Genomic DNA, 8,701 nt, shown 5'->3' with positions numbered 1-8,701 from the left:
GAGTTTTGTGATGATTTTTGTGATGTTTGATAATAAGTATTTTGTATATAAATTTTCAGATTTGGTTATTTTAAATTAAAAAGCCCCAAATTATAAACCCTAGGTTTCTAAGTTTATGTATATTGATGAAAATTGTTTATGGGTGATTTAAATTATTGAAATAAGTGTTTTAAAACACAATTACAGCAATTTTAGATTATTTAATAAAGCTGAAATTTTTGTATATAAGCTACAATTATGTTTCTTGAAAGGATTTTTAATTACCCATTAATTGGGGATAAAATCAAGGGTTTTAAAGTAAATTTCAGCTTATTTTAGAGGGTTTATGAGTGATTTAAGGAGTGTATATATTGCTGGAAATTTGTGTGGAATAGGTATTAATGCCTCTTTGTAATTTTGGTTTGTAGGAGAATTCCAAGTAAGTGACTTAATTTAGTCGTGGCGATTTTGAGATCATATTCAAGGTACGTTCGCGTACTTGGTAATTATTTGAATATGTAGAAGCATGCTAGGCTTTGATAAATCAATTCCACATAGTATTATGATAGGTGTTGGTTGGAGTTTGTTGATTGGATTGATGTTGGTGAGTGATTTGTGACGTATGAATTAATTGTGATGAATTGGTGATTGGAATTAATTATGTTGGCATGTTAAATATGAACCAAATTTTATTATTGGCATGATTGAGAGCATGTTTAATTAAACTAAGTGTTTAATTTGGTTTGGAATATTAAAAATGAATTTTATTATGGTTTATATAATTTTTATTGATGCTATAAACATAAGGAAGGAGCTATTTAAGTGTCTATGTACACGAGAATTAAATTATATTTTGGTGCCTAAGTGCACTTAAGGTGTTCTAAACACCGAGGGATAGGATTTGTGGTGCTTTATGTGCTTAAGGAGTTATTTAACACCGAGGTAGTTGAAAAAGGATTCAACATTCAAATTTATGTGGTCACTAATTATTCAAGAATTAAATTGGTATGTCTAATTGCTTGAATGAATTATAGTGATTGATTGTATTATGGTTTGAGAGTCATCACCAAGTCTAAAAATATGTAAACAACGTAAAGTGAAAGAGATTACGCACCAAAACTCTTGGAACGTATATACCTTGAGTATGAACATATGGGGGGGGGAGTTATGCGACTTTATATTTGACCATAACTTCTACTGGGAGTACAGGACGCTGTATATTCCTTTTTATTATGCGCAAGAATTCCGCCACTTACGAGTGGTTATTTTATACTGGCACGGTTAATTCCCGTGTTAGTACACCTTTACTGGAGCAGGTTAGGGGAAAACCCGTTCGATGCGTAATCAAATTAAATGGACATTGGTATTTGTCTAGTTAAGTGTTGAATGTTTTGTATGCTTGTTTACAGGTGCAACAAGGTAAGTTGTGTGATGATAGGATGGAAGCATGTTAGTGTGTTTTATTACGCTTATGTACTCAGCATTGTTGGTTGTGTGTTGTGTGTTTGTTTGGCCTTGTCTTTACCTTGGCCTTACGACGACCAATTTCTAATGGCGAGTAGTGGGGACAAGTAGAGAGAAGTTTTTCAGGTGATGAAGCATTTTCATGGTGGGCATGAGTGAAGAGCGAATCATGCTTAGTTTCAATAGGAATATGATGTGTTTTATTTGCTTTGAATATTATTTATTTTATTATGCTAATGAGACTAAAGCAAAGGTTTTCGGTATTGTTTGGTTCTAAGGCCTACAATGGTTCCAAGTTGTAGGTTGACTTTGTTTGATTTTACTTTCGTTTGGTTTGACTTTTAAGTTGACTTGTTTTGAATGGTTTTAAAGAAAGTCTTCCGCCATGTGTCTTTGGATATTTGCCTTAGCCGTTTCCACGGTGGTGATAATGTCTTAGATTTTCCTATTTCGTATTTCAAAACAAAAAAAAAGGGCAAAATAGTTCTTTTAAAGGAAAGGAATTTCTAGGGTGTTACTTAACCCCTTACCTTTTATTACAACTTAAGTAACCCCTTACCTTTTGTTATAACTTAAGTAACCCATGAATATGTCACAACTTAAGTAACCTCTATTTTAATACTTTGCAGGTATTTCCTCTATCGAGACACAGATTATGTATTTGACATCTAATAAAAAATGTTGTATCAAGGTTTTGAGCCTTAAAAAGGGATACAACATTCAAAGATGCCTTCAACAAATGCCTTTCTGGTTGTGTCACAGAAAACTTAAGTAACCCTTATTTTAATTAACCCTTATAAATTATCAGATTTTAAGTAACCCCTAAAAACTTAAGTAACCCCTTAGTTCTTAATTTTTAAGTAACTCCTTATTTAAAATTTGGGTTAATAATTATGTGTTTAATAATTATGTGTTTATGACTGAGTCATGTGTTATGTTAAATTAAGAAAAAATATCAGATTTTAAGTAACCCCTAAAAACTTAAGTAATCCCTAAAAATTTAAGTAACCCCTTAATTCTTAGGTAACCCCTTAATTTTTAATTATTATTAGATTTTAAGTAACCCCTAAAAACTTAAGTAACCCCTTAATTCTTAAGTAACCCCTAAAAATTTAAGTAACCCCTTAATTCTTAATTATTATCAAATTTTAACTAACCCCTAAAAACTTAAGCAACCCCTTAATTCTTAAGTAACCTCTTAATTCTTAAACAACCCCAACTAAACCCTATAATTTATCCCTGTACATTAGCAACTAAAATATTATATGATTAAATTTCAGACATGCTGGAATGACATGATAGAGAAATATAAGCTACAAAACAACAGATGGTTTAAAAGGTTGTACAATTTGAGGGAAAAATGGTGTACAACTTTAAGTAAGGATTTCGATCTTTTCAGCTGGTATACTATCATCACAGAGAAGCGAAAGTACCAATAATGCAATTGGGTTTAAGGCCAACAAAAACACAAGCCTAACTGATTTCTTCAAAATATTCAATCAGACAGTGAAGAGGTGGAGGAAGAATGAGTTCGATGCTGATTTCAAGTGTTCAAACTCTCAGCCAAGTTCAAATTTGCCATTTTTTGGGTACTAAAACATGCATCTGAAGTTTATACACAGACTATATTCAGATACTTTGAGAGAGAATTTCTGTACTCAATTGGATGCTTAACTCGTCTCCATTCTATAATGGGAAATTTTTACTTTTATGAGGTGCAGATTGAGTACGATGAATTAACTAAGCAGAAGGTTACATAGAACTATGCTGAAATTACAATAGTATGTTCTTGCAAGAATTTTGAAGAGGTTGGTTGGCTATGTTATCACTGTATAAAGATCTTGCAGAATCATAATGTGACAAGGATACCTACCTGTTACATTCTTACAAGATGGACCAAAATAGCAAAAGAACATGTCTGGAGAAAAAGAGATGAAATGGCAGCTGAACACAGAAATTCATGCTTTGGCGTCACATGATGGCAAGAAAAAGCTACAGCCTAGTTCTAAAATGTCAAGAACACCAAGAGACATGCAACTTGATGGAAGTATATTTGAAAATGATAGAAGAAAAGGCAAAAGAATTTATAAAGGAGTTGGAAAAGAACATAGAGAAGGAAACTTTATCTGACCAACAAGCAACTTCATCTGATGAGCCAGCAACTTCATCTAATCAGCAAGCAGATTCATTTAATCAGCAAGCAGATTCATGTGATCACCAGCAAAATGAAGAAGAAATCCCTGCAGTCATGGATCCAGAAAAAGAAAACACAAAAAGAAGAAGCAAAAGAATAAAAGGGCACTTTGAAAAAGGGAAACAACCAAATACAAAGAGAACAAAAACAATACAAGCCAAAGGAAACACTAGAGAATTTGGAACCATAACTCCAGTTTAAAACCCAAAGTTATTTTAAATTTTGTGTTTAAATTATGTTTATGACTTTTTTTTAAGTATATGTCAATGACTGAGTCATGTGTTATTTTAAGTTATTTTTTTTGAAATTTTTGCATTTATTATGTTTACATTATTGATGACAAATAACTTAAGTAACCCCAAGTACTGATTAACTAAGGTAACCCCTGAAAACTTAGGTAACCCCTAAAACTTAAGTAACCCCAAGTACTGATTAACTTAGGTAACCCCTGAAAACTTAAGTAACCCCTGAAAACTTAAGTAACCCCTTATAACTTAAAACTTAAGTAACCCCTTAAAACTGAAAACTTAAGTAACCCCTTAAAACTGAAAACTAAAAACTGAAAATTTAAGTAACCCCAAAAACTTAAGTAACCCTTAAGTACCAAAACTTAAGTAACCCTTGAAAACTTAACCCCTGAAAACTGAAATCTTAAGTAACCCATTCAAACTGAAAAATTAAGTAACCCCTGAAAACTTAAGTAACCCCAAAAACTTAAAACTTAAGTAAGCCCAAAAACTTAAAACTTAAGTAACTCATTAAAACTGAAAACTTAAATAACCCCTCAACACTTAAGTAACCCTAAAATACACAAAACTTAAGTAACCCCTTAAAACTTAAGTAACCCACCTAAGTTAAAAACAACAATCTCAAAACTTAGGTAACCCTTAAGTAACAAGTAACCCCTGAATACTTAAGTTACCCTTTAAAATTTAAGTAACCCTACTCAAACAGTTAATGTTATTCAAAAATAACAATTAAAAATTTAAAAATGTAAAACTATAAACATTATAAAAAAATCCAAATCCAAAAGAAGGCAAAACTTCTCAATATTATAAAAATCCAAAACTCCAATATTATAAAAGTACAAGATTACCAAATTATAAAATTTAAATGTCATTACAAAAGTTACTATATACAAATACAAATAAGGCTTCTTACTTCTTTGCAGATTTTGCAACAGCCTTTACCTTTGCTTGCTCTGCCATTTTTTCTGTTGCAATTGTAGCAGCAATCAACACTGCGTTTTCATCTTCCTCTTTTGAAATGTTTGTAGACTTTGCAGCAGCCTTTACCTTGGCTTGCTCTGCCATTTTCTCTGCTGCAATTGTAGCAACAACTAACTCTGCATCTTCAACTTCCTCTTCATCTTCGTCTTCCTCTTCTTCCTTTATTGAAGATTTACCTTTATTCTTTCTTCCTTTTCTTTTTGACTAACTAATCTTCTTAGCCTTCATACTTTTCTTAACCATCTTATTAACCTTGTCAATTTCCTCATTAAACCTGACATCAGCATAAGTTTCCTCGTTGTTGTCATAGAAAGATTGCATACTTAATATGACATCATCACGTCTTAAATTTAAATTGCATAACACCAAAGAAGCACATATTTCTGCTCTAAAACGACGTCTCTCCAATGCTTATAAAACAATACATAAGTACAAGAAAGTTAATATCAACCAACAGCCACTTATTAGATTATTTAGCAAAATAAAAAGGGAAAATACCTGAGTCAAAGCTTTACATTTGAACACTTTTCCTTCATACTCAGCACAATGATACAAACAAAAGACTCCGCAATCATTATTCTCATCTATACACTTTTGAGAATCAAGTGGATCATTTGAATCTTAAAATCTCTAACAAATTCTCCCATATCATGGCCTTTTAAAACCAAATATTGTGACATGTAAAGTCTCTGGGATAAAAAATACAAGAAAACAAAATTAGAAACATCTTATGATATATGTAATCATTTCAAGTAACCCCAGCTTAAGTAACCAGAATAAGACTCTTCATAATGAAAGTAACCCCTACAAGTAACTAAAATCATATTAAATAATCAAAATTTCAAACCTTACCAAGTACCATGTGAGAGTATAATACTCAGTGTGAAATTCATCAAAATTGGTTGACAATTTGAATTTTTTCTTGTCAACTTGAACAGACATGGAATAAGTTCTGTTGTCCAAGTAATCAACTGTGTGCTCAATGGAGTTTATAACCACAATAGAATGATGTTTGCCACAGTAGATTGGAATGAATATCTACAAAAAAAATTAAGCAATCAATTCAAGTAAACTAATTTAATAGACACAAAAAATACATGAAACCCCATACAAGTAATTTCTTATAATTTAAGTAACCCTTTATTATAATTAGAAGTTTACAAGTATTAAACTTAAGTAACCCCTTAATTATAATTATAACTTTACAAGTATTAAACTTCATTAACCCCTTAATTATAATTATAACTTTACAAGTACTACGTCTAAACGTAACCCCTTAAATTATAACATTATAACTTAAGTAACCCCATATAAGTAACCCCTTAAATTATAACTTAATAAGTAACCCCTTAATTATAAATAAAGATAACCCCAAATAAGAATATAGGAAACCCAATAAAATATAGGCATTAAAAGCAATAAAAATAAGACAAAACCACATACCAACATTGCATCACATACACAATTCAGTGCATTATACAGACTCAGTCCACATATCCTATGCTCCAAAAACTTCATTCTCATATATGCAACCTTCTCCGTTATAAATACAACGCAAAAGAGGCCAATACAAAAACATTAAAGAAAATATAATTATAAATACATTAAAAAAAAAAAGTATAAATATGAATAAATAACTAATCAAAAATTATATACACATAAAAAAATAGTAGTAAAATACCATATGTATGTTCACCACCAAAAAAGAATATTGGATCGTTCAGGCCGTCATATTTTAAAACCTCAACATAATTGAGAAAAATAAAGAAACAATCCAAAATACGACCGGAAATCATCCGCTTAGACAGCATTGTTAAGAATTCTTCACGCGGTAAAGAATATAATTCATTAAAATAGACTAAAATTTCCCTATTTAAAAAAACCAAAAAAAATATCATTACAAATACTGTATAACCATAAAAAGTAACCCTATAACATAAATAAAATTAAGACATAATTAAAATACTTATAACATAGAAAATCCATCATGATTCTCTACAAAACAGTAGTCAGCTACCGCCATCCTCAAACTCCTCATTGATGGCATTCTCTTGTTGTTAGATCTCATAAATTTTGATATTAACTGTAATTTATAACCACCAGGAATTCTACAGTTAATATCGCAACTAATAAATTCAGCACTTTTCACAGAACTATTAACCCCACCAACAACTTGAATTTCCTTCTCATCATCATGCATGCCAACATCAAAAAATTTCTTCTTCAAAACCTCCATGGACTCCTTAGGAGTGTACCCACACACAAAGGAGTGTAACACTTCTTTCTTTTGTCTCTTACCTTTTTTTTTGAGCTAGTGGCTTTTATTGAGCTGGTGGCTTCTTTTGAGCTGGTGGTTTTTTTTGAGCTAGTGGATTTTTTTGAGTTGGCTAGAGGGAGGGTCATTTTGAGGAGGCTCAGAGGAAACCAGATAACCAGAACCTGAAATAGCCTTATCAGAAGAAGAGGCAATAACAATTCCCTTTTCCTTTCTATGACCTTTTAATTCTTTAATTCTTTCAACTTCTCAAATTTGTTCATTCCATTCTTGAGCTGAAAGATTAGCAAGAGTTGAAAGACTTCCAAAAATATCTTGAGTTGAGAGAACATCAATATTCTCTTGAGTTGAAACCAAATTCTCTTGACTTGAAACAGCTGAAGCAATATATAGGACTATACACAACTATAGCCAAAGGATTATTATCATATGCAAAAACATCAGAATGTTCAACATCATGAACCTCTTCAGCTTGAATTTCTTCTGTAGGAGTAGCCATTGGCTCAGTAGGAACTAAAACACCTAAACATTGGCACCTTCAATTGGCTCAGTAGCACTTGGCTCGGTATCTAATGCTTCATTAATTGACAGCAAAACATCTTCAACTACTAATTTTGCATGAGATGCACCCAATGAATCATCAAAGACCTCTTCAGCTTGAATATGATTAGCAGCAGCGTCTTCAACAATATCAGCAAAACCTTTAATAGAAAACTAAGATGAAGGTGGTGTTTCAAGTTCTTGATTAGAACAACAAAACAACTTAAATGAAGGCAAATCATTTACCATCTTCTTCATTACATTACCCTGATTTGTAATCTTGTCTATTTGTTCCCACAATGATGGATCATTAAAAAAGGGATCCAACTGTGAAAGAACAGGGGACTTTTCCTTTTCAGAATGTTGAACATCAACTTCAACCAATTCTGATTGCTTCTTGATCGAATCAATGTATTTTTCGAATTGATAGCACATCAACTTCATATCCCTCTGCATTCACATAAGCTTCTCCTCAACACCCTACAAAAAAATTAACAATTCATCAATATATAAAAAAAATAAAAATAAAAACCCTCAAAAGGCTCAATCCATCAAATAAACAAATAATAATTAACCAAAAAAGTAACCCCAATCCATCAAATAAACAATAAAGGAAAATATTTTACCTACTATAACTTAAGTAACCCCTTTTTTACAACTTAAGTAACCCCATAAGTATAACTTAAGTAACCCCGTATAACTTAAGTAACCCCTTACCTTTTTATAACTTAAGTATCCCCATAACAATAATTATAAATAAAGTAACCCCTTAACCTTCATAACCCAAGTAACCCCATAATTATAACTTAAGTTACCCTTAATCCCATTTATAACTTCCTAAACCCTTTATAACTCAAGTAACCCCTCAAACCTTTATAAACTCAAGTAACCCAATAATTAAAAAACCCTTATAATTATAACTTAAGTAACCCCTTACCCTTTTATAACTTAAGTACCCATTATCCCCATAATTATCACTTAAGTAACCCCTAATCCCCTTTATAACTTCCTAAACCCTAA

This window comes from Chenopodium quinoa, unplaced genomic scaffold (assembly GCF_001683475.1).
Source record: "Chenopodium quinoa cultivar QQ74 unplaced genomic scaffold, ASM168347v1, whole genome shotgun sequence".
Classification (NCBI taxonomy): domain Eukaryota; kingdom Viridiplantae; phylum Streptophyta; class Magnoliopsida; order Caryophyllales; family Amaranthaceae; genus Chenopodium; species Chenopodium quinoa.
Note: the sequence above shows the minus strand (reverse complement) of the source record.